Genomic DNA, 22,124 nt, shown 5'->3' on the forward strand with positions numbered 1-22,124 from the left:
GTTGTAATAGCCCGGGGCTGCCTATATCTGTACTTAATTTGTGTGAGAGAAATAAATCTCGAACTTATTTAGGCCAATTTAGTTCTTGTTAATAGCAGTTAATCTCAGTTTCTAATAGATACAATTTCAAAACTTTATTCCCTAGTCTTCTTTTTTGACTTTTGGCATGAGTTTACTTTCCCTATAGCTTTCAGCCCAAATGTGACTTCCTCGGAGCTATCCTCTCTGACCGATCTCCATATCTAAACCTGCCATCCTCCACCTTATCACTCTCTATCATGTTGCCCCAGCTGATGTTCCTTATTGTGCCTTTCACATCAACAATTATCTTTTATTTATTTATTTATTTTTGCTGAGGAAGATTGGCCCCGGGCTAACATCTATGCTAATCTTCCCCTATTTTGTGTGTAGGATGCCATCTCAGCATGGCCTGATGAGCGGTGCATTGGACCACGCCCAGGATTGGAACCCAAGAACCCCAAGCTGCTGAAGCAGAGCGTGTGAACTTAACAAATATGCCACCTGGCTGGCCCCAGCAATTGTCTTTTACTTTCTTTCCTTCTTTACTTGTTTGTTGTCTGTCTTCCTTTCTGGAGAATGTAATCTCTATGAAAGTAGGCATCATGCCCATCTTGCTCTCTGCTGCCACTAGGAGAATTCTTGGCATATGGTGGCTGCTCGATAACTATGCACAGAATGGATGAGTCTGTGTGGGAACCAAGATGAGACACCGGGAGTGGGTGGTGCTGTTGAAAATCTTCCTTCGGGGAAATCCAAGCAGCTCGCGTGGAAAACCTGTCAGTGCAAGTGGTTAGGAGTCCAGGGTCCTGAGGGGGAGGGAGATGTCGACTTTCCTTAATCCTTCTTCTTCAGGGTGTAAAACACACCCACTCAGGGCGACTTGCCTCAGCAGAACACGCATCCACGTTCATCGCTCGTGTGCACTATTGTGTGGCCTGTGCTGTATGATCTCAAATTCCACGTCAGGATCTAGCTTGATCCCGTGGGAGAAGAATCACCTCCAGCCTCCGGGCTGATGCTTGTTATTGATTGAGCCCCCATCATCCCTTCAGGCACAGGTCTTTTTCTCCCTAGAAGATCTTTGACAGAAGCAGTTCTGGTTTCCCGCTCTAACTATGTGGTTAAACCCCACTGGGTCTCAGCTGCCCAGCCCAGGTCTCTCTCCTTCGTGGAGCCTTCCCTGATTGCCTTGGTTCACCTGGGTCGTTCCTGTTCATATTGCCTGACTCTCGTTTTGACATGCCATTCATTTATTTACTTTTTCATTTACCAAAAAACCCCTAATTAGGGCCTCCTCTGAGCTGAGCATTATGCTAGTCCCTGGGTTACAATGACTGCAAATAGACACAATCTCTATTGATCACGTATTAATTACTGAATAGATGTTTCCAGTTTTCACTGCCTGCATGATCACCAAATAGGACAAATAAAAGCCCCAAAGTTAGGTGACACACACAAAGCAGATACAAAGCAGCCTTCAGCCACCACCGCAAGCACTCATCTTAGGACCAGCACGGGGGTGGCTGTAAGAGAAGGTTTCCGGTGGGGCTCTCACATTTAACCCTTTGAAGGCAGCAGACATGTGCATACACGGCCCTGGGGGCTGGAGCTGAGAGCAGACCCGCTGAGAGGTTGCGGCGGGCAGCGGACTCTGAAGGGCAGCCTTGCTTTCTGACAGGCCGCTGATGAGCGCAGCCCATCTTTGCTCAGCAAGATCAAACATGTCTAACCACAACTGGTCCATCCGTCAGCTTGCTCCATGCCCTCGGATACAAGTGCAATCAAACGTCCATTACTACATTGCTTTGTAATCTAGAATCCAAACCACCGCAAGCCCACATAACCAGAATCCTTTCTGTCCTGAGCCTGTGTGACCAGAAGTAGCCTCCACATTATATCCCAAGGCCAGCAAGATGCAGCCAGTCCCCACATCACTCACAAGCACGGCACTATACCCGTGGACAATTCACGCTCAAAATGATGTCCCTGGGGCAAGGCTGGATTCTGAGGAGGCAGCTGAATCAGCATGGATGAGCCATGTTGGGGAGCATTTTAATGTTGGGTGTATTTCACTGGCACAGGAGTCTTTGAAAATGGCACGGCCTCTCTGGCATTCGGTTAGTTAGAATGTTGAAGCAACGAGGCCAGCTCATGCTTGATGTTGCCAGGCAGGCTCAGGGTTTACTGAATGTATGTGGAGCACCCATCTTGTGATGATCTGTCTGTTTTTAATCCCAGCCTGGCTTTTCCCTGCCACCCGGAACTCTTTCAGCTGCTCCTACCCCTTGCTATGTGCTCAGCAAACGTAAATTCATTTTGGAGATTAAGCAAAACACAATTAGGAGGCAAACCTCTTAGAGGAAGGAAAACCATAAACAGCGATGTATTCCAGCCCAAATTACCTGCTGCTTTAACCACCTGTGCATCCACCCCTTTCACTTAGCTCAGGGAGCATTGGGAGTTGGCCCCTGTGGCCCTGTGGTTGTGGATTCATCAGCAAGGTGCTTTGTGGGCAAATCTTCATTGATGGTGTTTCACCAGGCTGTGAACTCTCAGGGATCCGGGACCAGAGTGTCGGGGGTGTGAATGCTCCCAGCAAGTGCTCCACCCACACTCACAGGGACAGCAGAATGGTTCTAGGTGGAAACCACCAGGGTTCTTTGGGACCAGCAAAGAGATGCTGCACGTCTGTGGGAGTAAAGATGCCAAGAGTAAAGATGAAGCAGCTGGGCCTTGGACCACCAGTGTCTGGGGAGATTCTGTTTTAGTCTCGTGGCCTGGAGAAGGGGTGGGGAAAGTGTTCTCAACCAGAGAGCCCAGTGGAGCAGCAACTGGGCATTTCCCAACCCTAAGCTTCCAGAGTGGCTCCATCTGCTTCCACCACCGATCCTTCCCCCACCCTGCCCCCCCCAACCTGTTATGGGTTGAACTGTGTCACCCAAAACAGACATGTTAAGTCCTAATGCTCGATACCTCAGAATGTGACCTTATTTGGAAATAGAGTCATTACAGACATAATTAGTTAAGATGAGGTCATACTGGAGTAGGACGGGCCCTTCATCCAATATACCTGGTGTCCTTAGAAGAAGACCACGTGAAGACAGGGACACACAGGGAAAGTGTCATGTGACAATGAAGGCAGAGACTGGAGTCATGCAGCTGCAAGCCAAGGAAGGCTAGAGATTGCCCACAAACCATCAGAAGGGAGGAAGCTTCCTCTGCAGGTTTCAGAAGGAACGTGGCTCTGCTCACACCTTGATTTCAGCCTCCAGCCTCCGGAACTGTGAGACAACGCATTTCTGTGGTTGTAACCCGCCCAGTCTGTGGGCCTTTGTTACTGGCAGCCCCAGGAAACGAATACGCACCCCTCCTGCTGCTTCTTAGTTTGCACCAGAGGTGAATTGACTGGGAAGCTCACGAAGTGTAAGATCCAGGCCCCTTCCTTGTGTGGACTCCTCCCAAGGCCCTGAACCTCAGTTTCTGTTTGCAATTTTGGATTATTTCTCTGAAAGGGCATCCCCCAGATTGTATAAGATTCGGACTCCACGAGCCCCCGCTCCACCGCTGGCCTGCAGCCGTCCCCTTGCTGGCGCTCCATGCCAGGAGCAGCCTCGGTAGGCAGGATTGCTGTCCCATGGGTTTCTACACCTTTTCTGGCTCTGTGGACAGCATCACAAGTCCGAGAAGCTTTGGAAAGAGAGGCCAGTGCTAGGTCATTTTATCTGTTTGTGGGGGCTGGGGGTGAATGAGAGGCCTTCTTGAGGTCTCTTCCAGCCAAGCACCTCCTGGATAACTGCACTGAGTCGCTTCCCTTCAGAGCCTCAGTGAGCAGAAGCTAACATTCCCAACAGGCAGCCTCAGTTTGAGCAGAGCCGAACAGCCCGACGGGCGGGCGAGGCCTGTCATCCGTCCTGTCTGGCCACATTCATTCCGGGCTGTCCTGCTTTGTGGCTTCCTCACCACCACCCAAACCTGTCTGCATGTCCTACATCCCTCCAGATCAGCAGAGATGGCAGAAATACCCCCTCAGGCCCTGCACGCTCCTGGACGCACAGACCCGTCCTTCTTCTCAACAGGACTCCTGTCTCCTCCCGTCGCCCGTCCTCCAAGCCAGCCCTGATTCCAACCGACGCTGCAAACACGTATGTGGCATTTACTCTGTGCTACGTTCTGGGGAACTCTGGGTGAGTGGTTCACAGGCCCTGGAAGGGGGAGACAGAACTGACTATACACGACCACACAACATAGAAATTGCACGGAAGAAGTGGTGAAGGCCCGATGTGTAAGCGATGCGCTATCTGACTTCTCACAAGGGCAGTTCATTCTGATGGAGGTTTTATGGTGGGTGAGGTTTTATGAAGAAGGTGCTCCAAGATTGTGATTGAAACAAGTGACAGTCAGAACTTACGGTGCTGACCAGTGGGAGAAGGGCCAGTTCCTGGAGGGACCTGGGATGAATCCTCAATCACTGGGCCGTGGGAGAGTCCAGGGACGTTGCAGAGGGAGGCCGAGGCGGCTGGGGACACGGCAGGGCTCAGAGCAGCCACTACTTAACCCTCAGAACCAAAGTATCTCCATATTTTAGCAACGGTTCGGCCGTGCCCGAGTCTACCAGCTGGCTCTCAGCCCTGGAGTGGTGTGAGGGCCGGGCACATTGACAGCCCTTGATCAGCCCCTTCCCTCTGGAAATGTATTTCCTTCCATTTCCAGAACAGCCTCTCACAGTGAGGCCTGCCTCTTCTCTCTCCATGTTGCAACAAAACCACCTGCCTCCCGTGAAAGGGGGTATTGTTTTCCATCTGGGCCGCCCACGGCTGGGCGGCTGGAACAGCGGGCGCCCACTCCAGGGAGCCCTCCCAGTCGGGCCCAGTCATGCCTCTGGCTTGCTGGGAGCAGTGAGGTGTCGGCCTGGGGTGGGGGCTCCTGGACACCAGTCCTCGGGCGTTAGAGAACTAAACAGTGGGTGTGGCTCACACAAAATAAACAACTCCCTGGGCATTGCGGATTCAGACACAGGGCTGCAGTTTGGTTAAAGGTGCAATTATCGTTGGGAAAACTACTCTCTTCAGAGCTCCCCAACCCTTGGGGAATAGAATGTTTACAAGAGGGAAAACTGTAAAGAGATTTTATTTTGTTTTTCTTTAGATACTTTAGCCACCCACAATCATAGTTATGCAAAAATAAAGTTCTCATATCTATAGTCCACACGGAAAGAGCAAAGGGGAGAGTCCTGAGTGTGGGGTGGGATGGAGGGCACAAAACCCAGCCTGCTTCCAGCACAGCTGCACCAGGGCCCGGTGCCGCCTGGGGGTGTGGCTGTGTCGTGAAAAGGCCTGTTAAGACACAGATCACCTGGGCAGAGCAATAGAGGGAGTTTCTACATTTAGCTGAGGATCTAACCGGAGCCCAGCATGCAGGAAAGGGGATGCAGGCCTTGTTACTTGTGAAGTAAGGGCAGTGTGTGTGTGTGTATCTGTGTGCCTGTGTGTGCATGTTTGTTTATGAGAGAAAGACAGAGAGAGAAGGCATGGCCATGAGGCTTGGTTAATAGGAGGCGGGCTCTGGGCCACCTGAGGCCCCTCTCGGTCCTCATTTCCTCCCTGCTGGCCCATTTCACTCTCTCAGTCCTCTCACAGAACACGTGTGTTCTTCAGTCACCTCAGCTTTTCCACTCTGACGGCAGCAAACGATGGCAAGTTTTATGCTTCAGGTTGTTTTCTTGTGGAAGTGCTAGAAAAGCAGACACGTAGGTGCTGGGCCACGAGGCAGCCCACGCCCCACCTCCTCAGGGCCCGGAGCCGCCCCACGCGGACTGACGGCTGTGGTGGCACCCAGCAGCGCTGGCAGGAGGCCTGGCTCCTCTCTACCTTCCTTCTCTCTCAGTCTCCTCTTCCCCCTTTCTCCTTCCTTGTCAGTTTTAGTCCTCTCCTTTTCCTCTCCACCTTCTCACAGAATCTTTCTTAGAAGCAAACTGTGGACCAAACTGCATGGTTGGCCACTCACAGGAAATGTCTGAATTCTCAGTGTGTTGGTAACAGGGTTCCCTCAAAGCCCCTCCAGTCAGAGCAGGAGGCGGCTCAGGAGGGGCAGGGAGCCGAGGGGGTGCAGGCTGATCATCCCAAGCCAGGCACTCCGCTACTGCAGCTCAAGAGGAATTCTTTATCCATGCTGTCCCCTCGCAGACCTGCCCAGCCACTGCTGTTGGTCAGTGTTGTCTCAGCCTGTCAGGCCTCAGAAATTAGGAACCACCTCATCTAGATCAGGGTCATCCTGCCCCAAGTTGGCCGCCATTGACTGAGAGGTTTTCATGCAGTGTTTTCTGAAAATGATTATGTTGTCCTGGGAGGGCCACTCGAGCGACATGAAACAGCACAGCCAGAGCCCCTGACACTGTGCAGCTGACTTGGTTATTCTCCCAAACTTGCCAACTGAGTTATTCTCAGATGGTCAGAGTCGAAGAGTTCCACTTACCCATTAACTCATCAAAGTTTATGTCATTTTGTTGTTGTTGTTTAAACATATATATCCAAGAAATTGTATGAGGAGTGAGCACCCACCAATCATATAACTATCAAGTGAAGACCTTTCCTTTAATGTTCTTGGGCAGAAGAGTAACACATTTGGAGTCACGCATATATTGTTTCATGAGTGGTCACGTGTGTATGAAACTTTCAGTGGGGGAAAAGCAGCAAGAGAAAGGGGAGAGCAAGAGACTGTTGCGTGATCACATCTTCCTGTCTCCGACATCCCATGCTCTGCCTCTGATGACCTGCCAATCAGTCGGTGTCTTTGATGGGCTCTGGAGAACCCACTGTGGGCATAACACTGTGCTCCAGATGATGTGGGATTATAAGATGTGGTCCTTCTCCTCAAGGAGTGTATGCTTTTTGGGGAGAAATATGAAATGGACATGTGTGATTCATATAGAGTCCCCTTTCTCCCCCCAAAAAGCTGGTGTGTGTGAGGGGCTCAGGGCAGGTGTGCTGCAGGGAAGTTTCAAGGGGGAAGAATAGGGGGAGCTGAGGCTCCTGGAGAAGCAGGGTCAGGTGCTCGCAGTTGTTTGGGGGACGAGCAGGTGCCAAGGTACAGAGAGGCAAGAGAAATGAGCAGGGTGTGTGCGGCGACCTCAGAGGGGCTGCCAGTCAGCCCCACTGCCTATACTTCTCTATCTACTCATTGGCTCAAGAAAGTTCTGGGTGTTTGGGTCCTGAAATCCCTGAGAGAAGACCATGAGCAAGTCACCTGTTCTTGGAGCCTCAGTGTCTCATGAGTAGACTAAGGTGATAGTCAAAGCATTTGATAAACAGGAGTGGCCTGGGCACCACCCAATCTGATCTGACAGGCACATCTTGGCCCAGTGTTGACCTTTTATCTGCAGGACTATTAGGAGATGAGGGGACAGGTGGCAGAGGGATGCTTGGGGTTTCAACACAGCAGCTTTTACAGAAATATTTTGTTATTTAAGCAGCCAGTAGAGCTGTATGGATGTGTGCCAGACAAACGTCAGCCCTGGGAATGATAATAGCAGTCCTGTCAACCTGATACGGCTGTTGTGAGGACTGAATGTCATAATGTACATGAGAGCCCTTTGTAAACCGTCACGGGCTACACAAACGCATGTTGTTGCAATGCCTATCAGTACAGTGTGCTGTGGTGCAGTGTGGTGTGCTAGGGTGGAGAGCAGAAAAGTGAGCCTCAACCCTAAAAAGATAACTACTTTTATGAACTTTTGTGAACTTTTATGATTGGTGATAGCTTGCTTTATTAAAAAAATATATAGTTTAACATAAAGACCCAATATTAAAAACTTCTGAGATGTCACATTCACAGCAAGATTATAAACTTGAGAGCAAGGATCTATGATTTACACATTTTGTTTCCTCTAGACCAGGGGTTCTCAAACCCAGGACCCTTCACACTCTTCACAAATTATTGAGGAGACTTCTGCTCTTTCAGATGGATTAGACAAACTTTTCCATATCCTTCCCACTAAGTACAACTAAAAACCCTAGAAAATGTATATAAAACAAACAAAAGAAAGCTCTGAAATGTGAGGAGAAGACGGCAGACTGTCTAGGGACATTGCAGCTCAAGGAATGACACAGTGGTGAGTTCCTTGGGTTTACTTTTTGCCTCATATTATCCAAGACTTGGAACTCAAGAAGCTGGCAATCAAGAACCATCCATGGACAGGAAATATCCAAAAGAAGTCTCCTCTCTCTAGCTGAAGGACCAGGAAATGGGCAGTTTAGCAAGACAGAAAGCTTTTAGACAGTAACCACTCTACTCCAGCCAAAAAACACAGACACACCAAAATCCGTCTTGCAAAGGCCAAATGGGGAGCCTTGACTTCTACCCTCACAAGGCTGTAATGAGGCACCCTAACACCCCCACCAGGGTGGTGTCAGAGAAAGACAAGTAGGGAGCTGGAACTTTCCTCCCAGTCAGCCTATCATGAGACCCCCCTCACTCACACATACTGTCAGTGGAGATCATGTGGGGCACCTGGCTATCTCCTCTCACCTGGCAGTAATGAGGCATCATCCCCTCCCACCTCAAGGGGTGGTGTCAGAGGAAGTTTAGTGGAGAGTCAGGACCTGCACCATTTCCTAGAGGAAACGGGGCCGCTCTCACCGTGTTGTCACTGGAGACCACATGGGTAGCTGGAACTCCCACATCTGTCCAGTAGTATTAAGGATTCCTACCTTGGCTGCCACTAGAGACTGAGTGGAGAACCTACGCTTCCACCTCCACTTGGCAGTAACGAGGGAATGCTCCCCCTTCTTCCACTCCAGAGTTGTACAGAGAAAGCCAGTTAAAAGAGAAGATTTAAATAAGATTCAGTCTCATAACGTAATCAAAAATGTCCAGGTTCAATCAAAAATCACTTGTCGTACTAAGAACCAGGAAAATCTCAAACTGAATGAAAAAAGACAATTAATAGATGCCAGCACTTAGAAGACAGAGAATAGAATTATCTGACAAAGATTTTAAAGTGACCATGATAAAAATGCTTCAACAAGCAATTTTGGCCATGCTTAAAAAAAATAGAAAGCCTCAGCATAGAAATAGAAGATGGAAAGAAGAACCAAATAGAAATTTTAGAGGTGAAAAATATCATAACAGAAATAAAAAGCTCAGTGGATAGGCTCAACAACAGAATGGAAGGGACAAAGTAAAGAATTGATGAATTGGAAGACAAAACAATAGAAATTACCTAATGTGAACAACAAAGAGAAAACAAACGGGAAAAAAAAAAAGGACAGATCTTCAGGAACCTATGAGATCATAACAAAAGATCTAACATTCATGTAATGGGATTCTGGAAGGAGAGGAGAGAATGAGGCTGAAAAAGAACTCGAAAAAATAATGGCTGAAAACTTCCCAAATTTGGAAAGATACATAAACCTACAGATTTAAAAAGGTGAGAAAACTCCAAACAGGATAAACCAAAATAAATCCATGCAAAGACATATCATGATTAAAAGTCTGAAAACTAACGAAAGACAATCTTGAAAGCAGTCAGAGGAAAATGACACCTTACCTAAAGGAGAAAAACAATTTAAATGATTTCTCATCAGGAACCATGGAGGCCAGAAGGAAGTGGCACAATATTTTTCAAGTGCAGAAAGAAAACGACTGTCAACCAGAATTCTATCCCCAGCCAAAATATCTTTCAGGAATGAAGGGGAAATCAAGACATTCTCAGATGAAGGAAAACTAAGAGATTTTTGTCACCAACTGACCTACTCTAAAGGATAGCTAAAGAAAGTTCTCTAAACAAAAGCAAATGATAAAAGAAAGAACCTTGGAACATCAAGATGGAAGAAAGAACGCAGTTCACAAAACTATGGGTAGATATAATAGGCTTTCCTTTTCCCCTTGAGGTTTGAAAATAATGTCTAACAATTAAAATAAAATTTACAACACTGTATGATACAGTTCTATGTGTATTTAGAGAAAATATTTAAGCCAACTATTTTGTAAATGGGGGAGAGTGAAAGGACATAAAGGGAGGTAAGATTTTTATGCTTCATTCAAACTGGTAAAATGATAATTTATCACAGTACACAGAATACTGTGTATACAATGTAATACCTAGATAAATGAGTGAAAACTATAAAAGAAGTCCAATAAAAAACGCTAGAGATAAATAAAAATGAAAAATCTAGAAAAAGCTCAAGTAATACACAGGAAGGCAGGAAAAAGAAAAATTAAAAACAGAGAGAACAAACAGAAAACAAAAAATAAAATGGTAGACTTAAGCCCTAAAATACCAATAATTATATTAAATGTGAATGGCCTAAATACAACAATTAAAAGACAGAAATTATTAGAGTGGTTTAAAAAAATATGACTCAACCACATGCTGTCTACAAGAAACTCACTTCAAATATAACAATATAGGCAGGATGAAAAAATATATATCATGCAAACATTAACAAATAAAAGCAAAAATGGCTATATTAGTACCAAAGTAGACTTCTTAGTAAACGAAATCGCTAAAGAAAGAGGGGAACATTAAAGAGTCAATCCACCAAGAAGACACAGCAATCCTAGTTGTGTATGCACCAACCATCAGAGCTGCAAAATATGTGAACAAAAAACTGATATACCTGAAAAGAAATAGACAAATTCACAATTATAGTGGTAGACTTCAACATACCTTTCTCAACATCGATAGAACAACTAGACAAAATCAATAAGGATCTAGAAGAACTCAACAACATTATCAATCCACAGAATCTAAACAGTATTTATAGAACACCCAACACAGCAGAATACACATTCTTTTCAAGAATCCACAGGACCACAAAAGAATCAAACTAGAAATAAATGACGGAAAGATAACAGGAAAATCTCCAAACAACTGGGAACTAAACAACACATTTCCAAATAATCCACAGGTCAAAGAGGTAGTCACAAGAAAAAAGTTTTAAAATACATGGAAAGGAATGAAAATGAAAATACAACAAATCAAAATTTGTAGGATACAGATAAAGCAATGCTGAGAAGGAAATTTATGGCACTAAATGCACACAGTAGAAAAGAGGAAAAGTCTCAAAGCAATAATCTAAGCTCCTACTTCAAAAACTTAAACCCAAAGCAAGCAGAAGAAAGAAAATAGTAAAGTAAGAGCAAAAATTAATGAAACTGAAAACAGAAAAGCATCTGTTTTCAGATTAAGAAAAATCAATGAAACAGAGAGCTGGTTCTTTGAAAAGATCATAAAATTGATAAACCTCTATCAAGCAAAAAGAGAGAAAATACAAATTACTAACATCAGGAATAAAACAGAGGATATGACTACAGATCCTGAAGATACCAAAAAGATAATACGTGATATTATGAACAAGTGTACACACATAAATTTGACATCTATGATCATGGACCACTTCCTCAAAAAACACAAATAACCATAACTCACTCGATAAAAAAATAGATGATTTGAATAGCCTAATAACTATTAAGGAAATTGAATTTGTAATTAAATAACTCACATAAAGGAAATCTATAGGCTCAGAGGGTTTCACTGGAGAGTTCCACCATTCACTTAAAAAAGAATTAATATAAATTCTACACAATCTCTTCCAGAAGACAGAAGAGAGGGAAAACTTCCAAGTTCATTTTATGGAACTAGTATTACCCTAATAGCAAACCCAGACAAAAAGAATTTTTAAAGTTTTAGTTTTTTTTAAAGAATTAAAAAATTTAAAAAATATTTCAAAAATTTCAGACCAATATCCCTCATGAATATAGACACAGAAATCTTTTACAAAATATTATCAAATAGAATTTAGCAATATATATAAAGAATTATACACCATTACCAACCGGGATTTATTCCAGGGATGCAAGGCTGATTCAGTATTTGAAAATCAATCAACATAATCCACCATATTAACAAGCTAAAGAAGAAAAATCACGTGATCTTATCAATCAAAGCATTTGACAAAATTCAACACTCATTGATGATAAAAACTCCTGGGGAAATAGGAATAGAAGGGAACTTCCTCAACTTGATGAACAGCATGTGCAAAAAACCTATTCCTAACGTTATACCGAATGGTAAAAGATGGAATGCTTTCCCCCTAAGATCAGGAACAAGACAAGGATGTGCACTCTCACCACTCTTATTCAACACAGTGCTAGAAGTTCCTGCAGCTGTGACAAGGTAAGAAAAGGCAATAAATGGCATACAGATTACTCTGAGAAAGACCCTGTTAAAAGGACGAAAAGACCAGCTACAGAGTGGGAGGAAATATTTACAAACCACATAGCCAACAAAGGACTATTATCTAGAATATATAAAGAACTCTAAAAACTCACCAGTAAAAGAGCTAACAGTCCAAGTAGCACATGGGCAAAAGATGTGAAGAGACTTTCACTAAAGAAAACATACAGATAGCAAATGAGGACGTCAGAAGATGTTCAACATCATTAGCTGCTTAGTGAAATGCAAACCCAAACCACAATGAGCCATCACGACAAACATATCAGAGCGCCTAAATAAAAAATATTAACAACAAATGCTGGTAGGGATGCAATCAGAGGAACTGAATCACTTATACTTAGCTCGTAGGAACGTAAAATGTATGGCCACTCTGGAAAACAGTTTGGCAACTTCTTTAAAAACTAAACCTGCAACTACCATATCTAGCATTTATACTCCTGGGTGTTTATCCCAGAGAAACAAAGACTTGTGTTCACACAAAAACCTGTTCAACAATATGTACGGCAGCTTTTCTTGTAATAGACAAAAACTGAAGACAACCCGACGTCCCTCAACGAGTCCTTCACAGGCTAAACAAACTATGGTACAGCAATAAAAAAATGAACTATTAACATACGCAAAACCTTGGATTAATCTCCAGAGTATTATGTGGAGCGAAAAAAGCCAATTCCAAAAGGTTGTATATTGTATGATTCCATTTATATAACATTCTTGAAATGATAAGCTTATAGAAATGGAGAAGAGACTAGTGGTTGCCAGCAATTAAGGAGGGGGTGGAGGTGGCAGGAAGTGGATGTGGCTATAAAAGGGCAACATGAGGGATGCTTGTGTTGATGGAAACATTCAGCATCTTGACTGTAGCAATGTCAATATCTGCGTTGTGATATTGTACTATAGTTTTGCAAGATGTTACATTACTCAGGAGACTGAGTAAAAGGTAACTGATACCTCTCTGTATTACTTATTACAATATGTACATAATAACTAACTACATATACGTTGTATTAATAATTAATATATTGTATATGAATCTATAACTATCTCAAGATAAAAAGTTTAATTCAAAAAGACAGCAAAGAGCTGGTTTATATTGGTTATATCTATTGATATTTACCTTATTAAAAATGAAAAAGACATTTAAAAATATTTACTTAATTCATTTGAAAATAACATACCCAGTACATGTTCACACAAATAGCATATTTTATGAAAAATAACTATATTTTCCAAAACAAAGTTATTAATAAAACTGGCATTGTTTTGCATTTTTCAGATCTCTGTAATGTCTGGCTTAATAGAAGACAGTTAGATTCTCATATATGCTTCTGCATTCTGTCTCTTGCAATATGTTGTTTTAGTTGAAGTATATGAAGAAAATCCAGCCTCACTTTGACACTCAGTTGGAAAAGAGTATTTTAATAGCCTTTTCAAATAATTGAAGATTTTTTTTGATACCACACAAAAACTTGACAAATTATCCTTGAAAATCAGTGAAACATGGTCCTTTCCCTTTCACAGCGAATAGTAACCTGGGAGAATTCACTGCCACAAATTATTATTACAGCCAATAACTCAGCGAGGATAAAAACAATGTTAGAGGGGGCCAGCCCCATGGCGCAGAGGTGAAGTTCGCACGTTCCGCTTGGCGGCCCAGGGTTCGCTGGTTCTGATCCCGGGTGGGGACATGGCACCACTTGGCAAAAGCCATGCTGTGGTAGGTGTCCCATGTATAAAGTAGAGGAAGATGGGCATGGATGGTAGCTCAGGGCCAGTCTTCCTCAGCAAAAAGAGGAGGATTGGCAGTGGTTAGCTCAGGGCTAATCTTCCTAAAAACAAAACAAAACAAAACAAAACAATATTAGACACTTGTCCAAATAGGGAAAACCAAGGCAGGTTTTTTAAATCTGTTTGTTTTGGAGCAGTAAATGCTCATTAACTCAAGTCTGGGAGACACGTCAGTGAGAGATGATTAGGTGTGGTTTTTGTTTTATTCTGTTTTTTAGGGAAAGGTTGGCATCTTATTCTGAAACACTGGGCAAATCTGAGAAGAGATTAGCTGCAAAACTCTTATGAAGGCCCTGATAAGTTTTTACTTACAGCTGTAGACAATAGGTAGCCCCTGGTACCCTCCGGTTTGTCCCCGAGGGAGGATGGGTGCAGTGTATCGTAATGGCCTGTCTCCCTGTGGATGTCTCCCTCAGAGAGCTCCTGGTAGGGAGGGGCTGTGCCTTAGTCACCATGCCGTCCCCACTGCTGGGACAGAAAGTTGCTCAGAATTGGTGCCCAGTAATTTGTTGAACGAATGCATCACATTTAGCCAGCCAGATGCTGAGCCATTGTTAAGAGGTTAGATAGGAGCTCATCATTCCAGGCTGTTCTGGAATTCAGTGGGAAATGTCCTGGGATTCCATTCAGGGGAAAATTCAGTTGTGTGTGATGTTGCTTTTTCTGAATTTCCTAAATTACTTTTAGTTAATTTAATTTAGTTTAATTTGTCAAGCAATAGGACTTCTGGGATCAAAACCATGTTTGAAAATGTCTCTCCTCTCTCTTCCCTCAGGATCTTGCTTCAGGCACAAGGAGTAGGCTGATGTGCCGTAGAGTCAGAAATAATTTGGAAGGACAGTTTTTAGGACCACAAATTGTCTTCTTGGTGCCATGCCAGGTCAGAAGCCATAGGTTCCAGTGCGTTGAGGTATCTTAGAAATTGTTGCGCACATTGTAGTTTTTTCTGTAGAAAAATTTGGACGCGAGATTATCGTCCTGTACATTTGTTAATTACATTAATTCTCATGGGACTTGTGAGTATATGCATGCTTTAGAGGACCTCTTAGTTAAATTCAATTACAACACATCTAAGTATAACAACCACAACAATAAAAACTCTATATAATAAAACATTTCCAAGCCCCACCTGGTGGCCTACTTACCACAGCAATGACACAGTCCTCAGGTTCATTATAATGAGATTTGATCCATGTTTGGGAATCCCTGAGGAATATATGAATAGAAGATTTTGCTATGGTTTGTGGCTGTTACCAGGAGCAAGAAGAGTTTTAGCCCAAGTTGAGTTCATTCATTTACTTTTTTTTACTCATTCAACAGTTATAACTCCTATATAACAGACACTACTCTAGGCTACAAAAAATAATTTTTAAACAAGTACCCATACATTCGTTACTCTATGCCAGCCACTGTTCTAGATACTGTACTCTATTACGTCATTTAATCTCCTAACACCCTTATACTGTAGGTAGTTTATTTGTCCCTGCCAAGAGTCTATACTCTTTTGAGGGAGATAAACACTTAAACAGATAAATATAAAACAATGTGGTGGATGTACTGGTGGGGCTGTTCCAAGGGAATTATGGGACACAAGAGACATGTGACTCAGTTTCCCTACGACACCAGGATTGAGGGGAAGGTCAAGAATACTTAAACTGGGGCTGGCCCAGTGGCACAGTGGTTAAGTTTGCATGTTCCGCTTCGGTGGCCCAGGGTTCACTGGTTCTGATCCCGGTTGCGGACATGGCACCACTTGGCACGCCATGCTGTGGTAGGTGTTCCACATAAAAAGTAGAGGAAGATGGGCACGGATGTTAGCTCAGGGCCAGTCTTCCTCAGCAAAAAGAGGAGGATGGGCAGCAGTTAGCTCAGGGCTAATCTTCCTCAAAAAAAAAAAACTTGAACTAGGACATTATTTCTTCTTTCCTGTACAATTACTTAAACTTTCATGGTTTGAAAACATTCTTTAATATTTTATAACAGATAATCGAATATATACCACTGGGTTAAGTATGTTTCTAAATATTAAAGTATTAGGCTTTAAACTATGTCTATTTTCTTCTAAAAATGTGCACTAAATCTGGTTGCTGCTGTTTTGAGCAACTGTCAGTTGTCTGTACGTAGAGCCAAAAACTTTGCTCTTTGAGAAATAAGAATACTCTGTGTGAGGACTAGGTGAATTATTAGAGGCAAATCTGGATAACTTAGTGTGGAACATTTTGACCAAAATTTGCAAAACGGTGCTCACAGTCTGAATTCTGAATCCAGATGTCTTTTGCTTGACTCTCTACAATGTTGGCAAAAAACTTGAGGCAATATTGAAACACTGGGAAATTTCACATAAAACTGTTGGATTTCTCATTAAAACCAAGATTTCTGACTTCTCTTAGGAAAAAATGGAATCGCTGGGAACCCAGGGCCAATATTTTGGCTTGGGCAACAACCTGCTGGCTCTAAGAAGGAGCTGTCTCCTCAGGATACAATGAGATGGTCTTAAAAGGATGAGTAGCTGGGGTTGGGGGCAGCTTAGAGACAGAGTGGGTGGTATGAGGAAAGAGGAGGATCTGTGTGTGTGTGGTGACCTACGAGCGGGTCCATGATGTAGGAGTGTAAGATTTGAGTCAGAAAGAGGAAAGACGAGGTTGCAGGGATCAAAATGGGCTAGATTTTGGCAGGCTCTGCACGTGATGCTAACAGCTGGAACTTGACCCTGTAGGTGGTGAGCAGATATTCAAGTTTTAAGCAGGTGGGTCACATGGCCAGATTTCTGTTCCAGGCAGTTCATTCTGGCGGAAGGTGGAGGAGGAAATTGAGGGCACCCAGCCTGAAAGCTGGGAGTGGAGGTAAGAAGCTGTTATAAGTTATCTAGGAAAGATACAGAGAGGCTTGAACTCTGGTAGTGACTGTAGGGATGGGAAAAAATACACGAAAGACTTGAGAGACAGAAAGAAGCATAGAAAAAGTTCAGGAGTTTGTATAAAATGGAGCAAAACGCTGAGGAAGGAGACAAGGATGACTCCTATGAGTCTAAATGCTGGTGGGTGGTGGTGCTACTTAGGGAGGGAGACAGTCACAGAAGAAAGATCACTGGCGAAGGGAAAATAATGCTTATTTCCAGCCCTGTTGTGTTTGAGTGTCTGTGTGGATGGCCAAGTGGATGTGTCCAATAGGAGCTGCTTAGTCAGTTTGGACTGCTATAGCAAAAATATCATAGACTGGGTAGCTTATGGACAACAGAAATTTATTTCTTCCAGCTCTGGAAGCTGGGAAGTCCAAGATCAAGCTGCCAGCAGATTCCGTCTGGTGGGGGCCCACTTCCTGGTTCATAGCCAGCCTGCTTCCTGCCGTGTCCTCACGTGGTGGAGGGGGTGAGGGAGCTCTCTGCAGTCTCTCTCATAACCTCTCTGGGGTCTTTTATACTATTCCCATTCATGAGGGCTCCACCCTCATGACCTGATCACCTCCCAAGGGCCCCACCTCCTAATATCATCACATTGGGGATTAGGTTTCAACATATGAATTTTGGGCACACAAACGTTCAGTGTATAGAAGGAGTCTAAGACACAATGAAAATGACTGACTTAGAGGTGAAATTTTGGTCATCATCAGCATGATAGTGGTTGTCAGACCAGGAGGGTGCTTTATCATCCAGGGAGAGTGTATAACTAGAGGGGAGCAAGAAGAGGATGAACCCCAGGGACCATCACCTTCTGATGCAACGGCATACAGGCTCTAACAAGTGCTGGATCTATTTTTGCAGCTCAAAGTTTGACTCCTGCCTTTTTGTCAGAATGGCTTCCCTCTCTTCATCATGTCCTTTTCCACATTCGTTCCTCCTGTTTTCCCTGCTACTTCATCACCTTCCGCCTTAGTTTTTTTTTATTGTAAAATATATCACATATAAAAAGAGGGCATTTAATGCATATGTATGGTTTAAAGAAGAGTTATAAAGTGAACATGGTACGAGCTCAAGACATAGAACGTTCCAGATTGTAACTGTCCCTGACTCCCTCTCCCCATCTCCCGCCTCCCAGAGATAATAACCACTATCCTGACTTTTGTGCTTTTCAGATACTTTTACCACATATGATTATCACTAAACAATATTTTGCTTTTGGGGGGTGTTTGTACAAATGGTATAAAACTTTTTTTTTTCTAGGACAGCCTTGTTGTTGGTTTATTTTTCCCAATATTCTGCTTGTGAGGTTCATCTTTATGGATACGTGCCACTGTAGTTCATTCTTCCCCTGCTCTTTAGTCCTCTGCATATCAGCAATTACCAATTCTCCTGTCAACAGACATTTGAGGTGTTTCTGGGTTGTGGCTGTAACAGGGTCTTTATGAACACTCTCCGTGTTTGGCGACCATCTGCACCTAGGGACACACCGAAATTTGGAATTGCTGAACTGTATGGGCAGCCATGCTCTTTTCCAAAGTGGTTGCACCACTTTATAATCCCGTTTGGAGTCATCATCCTTTTCTAAACTAAAAATTTTTATTTTGAGCCTGCCCTGATGGCCTAGTGGTTAAAGTTTGGCACTCACCACTTCGGTGACCAGAACACTTCATGTTCAGTTCTTGGTCGTGGAATCACACCACCTCTGTCAGTTGCCATGCTGTGATGGCAGCTCACATAGAAGAGCCAGACGGACCTACAACTAGGATATACAACCATGCACTCGGGCTTTGGGGAGAAAAAAAAAAAGAGTAAGATTGGCAACAGATGTTAGCTCAGGGTGAATCTTTCCCTGCAAAAAATATAAATAAATAAATAATTAATTAATTAAAAATGCTTATTTTGTTGTAAGGAAACTTATATCCATTAAATAATTTTTTTAAAATGGAACAAAATTCACCCATGGTTCTAATACTCAGTGACAAAGAGAAAATGATTATTTTCCTCGTTCTTTCTTCACTTGTATTTTCACTTTTCTGTTCCATGTTATTTCCCCCTTTTAAAAAAAAATTTATTTTATTTATTTATTTTTTATTTTTTTGGCTGAGGAAGATTTGCCTTGAGCTAACATGAATTGCCAATCTTCTTTTTTTGCTTGAGGAAGATTAGCCCTGAGCTAACATGTGCCAATCTTCCTCTACTTTTTTTTTTTATATGTGGGACACCACCACAGCATGGCTGGGGAGTGGAGTAGGTCTGCACCAAGAATCTGAACCCATGAACCCGAACTGACGAAGCAGAGTGCATGGAACTTTAACCACTCTGCCACAGGGCTGGACCCGTATTTCCCCCTTTTAATTCATTTGTTTTTCATTTTTCCTTTCCCAGATTAGTTCTAAAGGCCAAAGTGGTCTGCTTTATGCTTTTTAGGCCCTGTTCTCTTTTTCTGCTCTTCTTGCTCATTTTTCTCCACTCTATTCTCTGCCACAGGCACTTGGGGAAGGGCCACCCACTGTCCATATCCCGAAATTCCAGGGATTCATGGGCTGGAGCAAAATCCCCACCATCAGAAAGCAAGAGAGGGCAGGTGCCGGTGGCCTCTGGAAAATCCCACTCTTGGGCTCCCTGGTGGATGGAGTGCAGCCTGTTGTGGTTTTTTTCCTTTTCTTTTTAATATGTGTCATCGGTATAATTAGCCTTTGGGGACTAGCGGATATTGGGTCTGTTGAACTCCCTCTCTGTTTCCTGAGCGGAAAGGTAAACAGCACTGGGACCTACTCAGTATTTCCCAGGGGTTATTTATGAATGCAGCATGACAGTCTGAAAATAGAGACATCGGCACAGGGAGGCGTCCCGAGGTGAGTGGAGCAGGGCCCGCTTGCTCTCTGCTGGAAACAAGCAGCTTTGGCCTTCACAGAAAGCGCAGGGGCCGGTTCCCTGCCACGGCAGAGGGAAACTGAGCCACTTTCACTTGTCCACAGTGTCAGGAAACCATGCAGAGGCCGCTGGGCCCCCAGGCAGGGCTGAGTCAGTTGGCTCCCAGCAGCTTGGTGTTTGGGCCTCTTGGCTCTGTGATGGGCCTCCGGGGGATTCCCAGAGGTGAGGGGCTTCTCTGAGTACCTATCCTGCAGCAAACAGAGAGGGTGCCCTGGGCGGGTTTATCACTCAGCTTCATTTCCAGTGCTTCATCACTTGGTCCACACCCTGGAATCACCTCGGTAGCTTTAGAAAAGACTGGAACCGGGTCCTACCCCCAAAGACTCTGATGTAATGGGGCCAGGGTGAAGCCTGGGCATCAGGATTTTTCAAAGCTCTCCTGATGATTCTAATGTGCAGTCAAACCTGAGAAACACCGTCTAAGCTCAAAGCTGAACTCTTCTGAGATATCAAGCCACCAGCTTATTGTTTTCTGTTTTGCTTTAATAACCACCACTCACTGAAGCCCATTATGTGCCAGACAAGGTGCTAAGTAAGCTCTGAACACACATTAGCTCTCAATAATTAGCCCTGGGTTAATGGTAAGAAACAGAGGCTCAGAGAGGTTAACAGATTTGCCCAAGTTTACACAGCAAATTTCAGATTTAATTTCTGATCTTTCTGACTTCACTGCCTATGCTCTAACCACTTGACCACACTGTCCCAGGTAACCTCTCATTTGGAGGAATATCAAGGAGGGTTAGAAGAATAAGAGAGCCCTTTCATTCAACATAGCAAGTTAGCATGATTTAAAACATGAATGAGGTAGAGAGAGAAGAATACAAGAGAGGGAGGCAAGAGGAGGGAGTCACCCAATTTGAATTTGGGATCAAAATCCCTCTACGATGAAGTCTTTCTTCGTGTGGTTCAGAGGAACCACAGTCATCGGCTACCATCTGGGGGCCCACCTGGCTGTGGAGAGGGGCAGGCCTGGGCAGGGCTCTGACTCAGGTCTGATGACAGAGACAGAGGCACTCTCTCATCCACAAAGTCCACCAGACCTCTTGGTTTGGGGCCCCTGGGTTCAGCACCTGTGTGCTCTACAGATCGCTGAAATCCTGGTGCAACTCTGTAGGGCCCAGCCAGGTCAGCTGGGGAGGAGAGGATGAGTGCAAAGGACTGGCCCTGTGTTCTTAATCTTTCCCGTTATCCATTTTCTTGCATATGAGTTTTATGATGAGAAAAGTAAACACTGAAAATATTGACTATTATGTGAGCCCTTATTCCACAATCTGTTCTTGAATTTACAATCTCTCCAAAGGCACTTACTATAGACTGAAAATCTATTTTAAAAATCAAAACTATAGAGCCTAAGGCTGTTTATTAGTGTGTAGACCATTTGGTCACCTAATTGACGTTCAATTTGGGGGCATATAAAAGTAGAAATACTGATTTTCTTCTTTTTGAACCCAGATTCTCTACTTTCATAACCACTTCCCAAATTGTGACATTTTTTTCTACTTCCTATCACCAGAATTTAAAATAATGATGGAATAATAATACTCGCACTCTTTTTCTGCAATGATTGCAGAGTGACCAAACTGTTCTCCTACACAACCATTTCCTTCCCGAGGCTTCTGTCCTGCCACCTTTTTAACTTGAACTGGACATTCCCACTACCTGATTTTTCAAGGCGGAGATGCATCTAGTTCTTTCTTTCCCTAAGTTGGGCCTGGAACATATATGAAGGTACCTGCGTGGAACTTCTCCCTTCCCAGCAAGGAGTCAGTTTTCTTGTTGTGTTGTCATCTCCCTGGCTCTGAGATTATGACCCCAGACGCAGCTGCCCCCACTCACCGTCGTGGTGTGTTTGTACATTTATGTTGAAGAACCAGCATGTCCCAAGGAGTGACTTGCTGTTTCTCATTAAGTGTGATGAGGGCCCAGAACGCTTTCTTTTTTGAAATCAACTTTATTGAAGCATAATTTAAATACAATATATATGCACACATTTTAGTTCGGTGAATTTTGACATATACACAACCATTTCCATCCAGAAAGTTCCCTGTGCCTCTTTGTAATCGATCCCCACCCCTCTCACAAGTTGCCACTGATTTGATTTCTGTTACTGTCCATGAGACTTACTTATTGTAGAACTTTTTTGTTTGTTTGTTTGTTTGTTTTTGTTTTTTTCATTGCAGTAACATTGGTTTATAACATTATATAAATTCAGGTGTACATCATTATATTTCGATTTCTGTGTAGATTACG

At 43.7% G+C, this 22,124-nt stretch overlaps 1 long non-coding RNA gene across 1 annotated transcript in view; it reads left to right on the forward strand.

The window, feature by feature from the left end:
• The first annotated feature begins 3,911 nt into the window (after positions 1-3,911).
• The window catches only part of LOC106848542 (uncharacterized), a 75,797-nt gene continuing 57,584 nt past the window's right edge, over positions 3,912-22,124 (forward strand). Inside the window, exon 1 of the long non-coding RNA XR_006525549.2 lies at positions 3,912-4,163. This is a non-coding gene — a long non-coding RNA (uncharacterized lncRNA). The remainder of the gene's footprint in view (positions 4,164-22,124) is intronic.

Source organism: Equus asinus, chromosome 3 (assembly GCF_041296235.1).
Source record: "Equus asinus isolate D_3611 breed Donkey chromosome 3, EquAss-T2T_v2, whole genome shotgun sequence".
In the NCBI taxonomy this organism is placed as follows: Eukaryota; Metazoa; Chordata; class Mammalia; order Perissodactyla; family Equidae; genus Equus; species Equus asinus.